The sequence below is a fragment of the Diprion similis genome, chromosome 8 (genome assembly GCF_021155765.1).
Source record: "Diprion similis isolate iyDipSimi1 chromosome 8, iyDipSimi1.1, whole genome shotgun sequence".
NCBI lineage: Eukaryota > Metazoa > Arthropoda > Insecta > Hymenoptera > Diprionidae > Diprion > Diprion similis.
Genome location: NC_060112.1, coordinates 14,622,359 through 14,628,750, shown reverse-complemented (window position 1 = coordinate 14,628,750; position 6,392 = coordinate 14,622,359).

Sequence of the window (6,392 nt, the reverse complement as noted above, 5' to 3'; positions counted from 1 at the left end):
GTTTACAATCCTCGGAAATATGTTGTTTCCCGCCAATTAGTGGCTGTTATTAATCAAATTTTCACCGAATCTTCGACTTCGATGTGAAGCATAATGTCCCGATATTCGGACTGCTGTGACGCATAGACTGTTACAATCGATTAACACGCCATTAATGTGTGTTAGGTTATTTTACCTGGCTTTCACCCAAGCTGTCAAGTGTGATTGACAATCTCAATTAGCAACTGTACACGATAATTGTTCGGAATTATTGACGTAATATCGTATCCCTGAATATAGTTATCAGATTACGCAGAAAAGTCGTCAAGGTTCAACTTATTCAGGGGATTACCCAAGTCGACACACGCAGAAATGTATTTTCAACTGACCGTATACCTACATCTTGTATGGTTTAATGCATGACTGGACACAATCTATGACTTGGATGTTGGGCTTTACCCGCATGGCTAGTCTTAGGTTCATTACGGTGTGAATAATAGCGGTTTATGGGATATGTTCTATGAATGTTTTGAAGACACTTGTCGCTGATTAGAACGACTACTGACCAGTGACTAGAGATTTCGAACAATTCATCTTTCGTTATTTTATTTTCACATGTTTGAAATTTCGATATATCGGTCATTCGCAATATTGACCTCTACCCGAATATTTGCATATTTCTTGACATTCGCATTCGCAAAAATTGTGCGAATATTTTGCGAACGTGAATGTCACATATACTTCATATTTTGCTTATACAAATTTTGAAAATATAATATTAAATAAGACAAAAAACATTAGTTTGATAATGAACTTATATTATAAAAGTTTGCCTTCACGCTTGAATCACACTCAAACTTCAAAATGAATTTATTTCTGTTCAAACAATCGCAATCGGTTTAGTTCGGATCAGATCGGCAATTTCCGGAATAAGGTGATGGCGCGAGATTAAAAAATGTATATTCGCATTTGCATTCGCATTCGCGAATATCGAAGACAAATATCCGCATCGGCATTTGCATTCGCAAGTACTTAAAAATTTGCATTCGTTACATCACTAATATATTGTGGTCAATGCCTAGAACATCGTACGACAGTCGGAAATCACGCTTGTACATACTACTCGGGATTTTGATCTGCACGGTTCTGGTTTGTTAATCAAATTACGTTCAAGTTAGTAACATCGTTGATACGAAACACTGAGCGAAGCAATATCACTATTTTCGAGTTTTACTGTGATTTTGAAACAGTTATCTTTCCAAAACGTGATTACGTTTCGCTCCATTACGGTTTACTAAATCTCAGACAATACAAAAGTTACGGTAGAACGATTTCTCTCAACCCTTCCTTGTAACACTTCAGGGAAATCTCATTGTTTTTACACTATGTCCAAGCTGTTACATACAAATATCAGTCAGATATGAATTAAAAAAATGTGCAACATACTTTGAACATTCTAGAATAAGAACCCATCGTTGTTTCTTGAAAAATAAAATGTCGGCATGACCAAAAAAAATTTAGAAAGCTACCAATTTTTAAAAAGACGTTTTTTACATAAAGCATTATAAGTTTTACAATTTTCAATATTTTTTTATAAAATTTATGGGTGTTTCTGTCAAAATGGAGTACTTTAGGGGAAAAATAGCTTATTAGTGTATGTTTCAAAAAGCATATTTATACCTACTCAAGTCTGCCTCAAGGGCTCTCTGTGTCTGCCTACCTACGGGGGATAATCTAGACTGCCGGTAGACGATAGCATTGGTGTATATTGAATAAAAAAAATGAAGAGAGCAGCACAAGGTACCGCCTATTTACAAATTAATACGTCCATCGTTTACGTGGTAAAGTTTTCTATGGATAATAAGGCGTTCCTTTTCGAAGTAACATTTCTTTATCGCTCTTACAATTAACGAAGAAACATCGGAAATAATAGCTAGAAAAAAGGATTACCGTCAAAATAACCTAAAAACAACAACCTGCGGCAAAATTACCTCGTAAAAACTAATAGAGACACGCTAGAGTTACGTATCAGGTACACGATCTCGTACTGGATGGTACGTGTGGTATCGTAAGTAAACATTCCGAATTGTGTTGATAAGTTTATCTAATAAGTTAATTATTATTGTTATTATTATTATTATCATCATTCGATTATTTCGATCGCATATACCATTCTCTGCTCATTAAAGTTTCTATCAGTGCGGTTAATTTGACGCAGGTTACGTTAAACTACCGGTTATTTTGATTAGGATTATTTTATTGTTTCCACGATATTTTATCACAGGTTATTTTGCCGCAGGTTATTTTTTTCTAGGTCATTTTCGTACAAATTGTTATCAAATTGTTTTTTTTTTTACGCTTATTTAGAGGGGGGCCGTCGTGCCCCAGAATCAGAAATTTCACAGCATCGAGCGAATTGTTTTCAGTGAGCGGCATCCGTAAATTTTTTAGCTAAGAACTGTAAAAAACGCTACTTTATAACAAACCATAATTTAATGATCATGTAGGTACCTAACAGCTCTGAAAGAATTTCCGTGACGCTCCGCGGGCTTAAACTTTAGGTGAGTTGTATCGCGGTCTGTCACATAAGAATTAACATGTTGTAAGTTAATTTAGCTTTTTATTTCGGGGTAAATGACATCAACGAATGACCAATTCCAGTGGGGTGTTCAGTACTTAATTTATATATCGTGATCTTGCGTTGTATACAGCCCTTGAAATTTTCGATTTACGGCGAAGGCTGATTGATATTTACAATTAGTGTAAGATGTGCAACATTTCGTCAGGGGATTCGAAAACGGAATTTACAACAAGAAACTTAATGCGACAACTAAGACGGTTGCACATCTCCAACGTGTCCGGGCGTTCGCCAGACGTACGAAATAAATAGACTGTTCATGTTTACAACGAGAGTTCTTGGCCTCGAATCAGCGGGTGACTAAAAATTCTGCAGTATCATAACCATGCTAAAGTTCTTTTATGGATGTATTGAAAAACATTTACAATTGCGTCACAACTGTTTCTGAAATAATTAAAAAATAATACAAAAAAAAAAAAAAAACACGCTGTAGAAGAGATTGGTCAATAAATAATGATGTACGATCGACTGAATTTTTTGTTTCTGCCGATGGAACGTAGAAAATACGAGGTTTCACTTCATTACGTGGAGTTTCTTTTACTACCAGATATTACTTTTGAAAACTCCTTGATATTGCGGTAAAAAACTTGTTCCGCAACAACTGCAAGCCTTTGCGCGAGGAAAAAGATACCACCGATAACGAATGGATCACACCAATGCATGTGTGTAGCAAACCACTAAGGATCCTTAGCTAAAATCGAAGTAGAGATTATCGTTGAAATATTCCAGCGTTCATAGAAAAAGTACAAGGCAAAGTACGTGAATTATATCGGCGATGGCGATAGCAAAACATACACCGATATTCTAAATACTTCTCTTCATGGCAGAACTTGCAGTCTTACTAAGAAAGAAGGCATCGATCATGTACAAAAGTGAACGAGACGTCGATTGGTACCCTAATTTAGTCGACGATATAGAAAAAGCGATATGGGCAACCTTCGATCGTTACAACTCAACCGATGATGATCCGAATCAGGATAAGTGTCGCTTCGTGTAACAATGAATATAAATGTCTACCTGCCAATATCTTGGAAGCAATGAAGACCTTCGCAATAATAACTTATTGAAAAGATTGGAAGGTGGATTCGCACAGAACAACAATGAAGGTTAGAACCAGCACATCTGGAAGATAAGCTCAAAGTTGTAAACGCTCAAAGGCGTCGATAGTTGTGTACGTATATTTTTATTCAATTCCAATATATTCACTAATAAACCCGACCTAAAACTTTACTCGCGTTTTTCTCAAAATCAATTTTTTTAAATCGGTGATCACGATACTCAGAAAATCAGTGCACCGATCATCTTTAAATCTTACAAGCATCTGTTACATATCAAAAGGCAGGGGTTGATCGAAGAAATCTTTTTTTCGATGCGTTTTTTTTTTTAACAAGAAATTGAAGCGTTTTTGTAACCGAAATTTTCACGATCACTTTGGACTGCAGCCAGTTTTGAAAAAACAATATTTTATTCAATTCTCCGATCAAGCAGCAGATAATTTCCTACAAAAACTAAAGTCGTTTCACTTTTTTATTTCAAATGAATTGTTTCCGAGCGGAAGTGATTACCGAGAAGGACGTTTTTCAAACAGCGGTCTGCACAAACCATTGTGTCCACCAGTTCCACCACGCTTATGAATATTTTCCAATACCATTGCGATCTAGTAGACGTATTAATTATGTTCAAATTGACAAGTTGTTTTCGTACAGGCACACTGCAAAAAGTTGCAGGAACGTATTTGCTGGATGTTGACGTACTCGTATACTTGTACTAAAGAACAATCGTAATAAGTGCACGTTCTTCCAAGATTGGTGATTTCAAATTCTGTATTGAGAAATCTACAATAAAAACATGGCGCGACGGATTAATTATTTTACGTATCCTGTTGACGTACATTCCACTTGGTGATTTAAAGCCTGTAGATGATGGTGTCGCGTATATGATATGTAAATCATGTCTCATAAATTCTCCTCAGATTTTGAATCATTCTCAGCTAAAGCGTAACCGCAACTCGGTTCCATAAAAATAAATATCGTTGTTGGGGAATCTGACAAGGTTCCTCACTACCTACATTTTTGGAAATTACAACGGCGACAGTATTATTCAAACCTAGTATGACGTGATTAAGCTTGCCGGGGATCTATAAAACACTGTTCAAGATCAAGATAAACTCAAGTTTCAAAATTTCGTAAACATTATTTTATTGCATACAGTTGTTTCATTGTATAATGTAATATAGTATGATATTATACGGTATAATGATATGTACAGTATATTACTCGATTACAGGTAATATGTAATTGTAGATTAGGTATATATACACATGGAAAATGTATGTGCACGTACAGCGTAAAGGTAGAAATAGAACCTATTTTGCAGATGTTCACTTATCGTTAGCGCGGTAAAATATATCAAATTTGTGCTTTTTTTTACCGTGAACAAAAGCCTTTGGTCTGTATATGGCGAAAATATTATCACATATTTTTCCTTTGTCACGATTAACTACGACATTTGATAATTCAATCTGAAACGTACGTTTGAAGAGCTTTGTTTAAGCTCAATTTCAATGGAATCAGGGCACGGAGGGCTGAGACATATAATTTGTAACATTTGAAACTTCGATAAGTAAGCTTATCAATAACTTTCGTTGTCTGGTTCTTTGACTAGACCACGTATGACATACGCTTGAAAGTTGTATGACTGTAATTAAAGATATCGTAGAGAGGCAACTTTCCACAGAAAATTTATAACAATCTATCATAGGATCAGTGGAAAGTTTACGGTGACAGAAATAAGAGCGAGTGTCGATCTTGCAATATTTTTGCAATGGTAGAAGAGAATTTGTTTAAGTATAAAAATGACACAGAAAGTTGCTCGACCTGTATAAAACTAGCGTGGAGGTCAAAATGAGGAAGTATACCGGTTTAGCTATAATCATTAATCCGTGACTACAATCACGTGGTTATAAAACGTGGTTGCAAAAATGCACAACTGTTTTTCAAATTTCTAAAACTTCTGACGTGAACGTAGTTTACCTGCAAATTTTCTACAAATTGTTCTGGATACTCGAACCATCCGGATTTGAAGTTTCATAACTGACGAATCTGTGAGTAATTCGGGTATTCGAATGGCTCGGATCCACGTGTAAGCACTAATTTTCATTACTGCCAATTTCATTTCTACTCGATTGTGTAACGATTGTCAATTACTCTCCTTTCTGATAAGTAAATCAGTCAAGATGAAGAGAATATTCTTCTATATATTAATAAAAGTCGTAATTTACGATTGTAAGATAACGGATCTAAAAGAAACGATCAGGTACAGTCGAAATCGTATGTTATACATGCTCATCTTGAATTACTCAGTTTTTATGAAACTCCTTTTACTATTTTTCAGGCTAGCTCAATGGTGAGAAAGGCAAATTTAACTGCAAAGTGTGACATATATTATTACATAGAATAAATATTCCAAAATGGTCTTGGTAGGTTTTTTTGAATCGTGTTTTATCTGAATCAGGATTAACTAAAGATGGAGAGTGGGAGAGATATTGAGAAATAGACTAAAAAGTGAAAAATAAGAAATGAACCTGTAGTTGCTTCCTCGTAGAATTGATTCGTTGCTTGTTTTACATCGAGAGATTGCGTACAATCACATGATGCATGCATGGGAGAAATCTGCTTGGGAAATATACCGCCCTTGAATATCGTCATGTAAATAATGGATATGAAAAAGATATTTTTACTGGTTGACTGATGGATTATAACACGCGTACTATAAT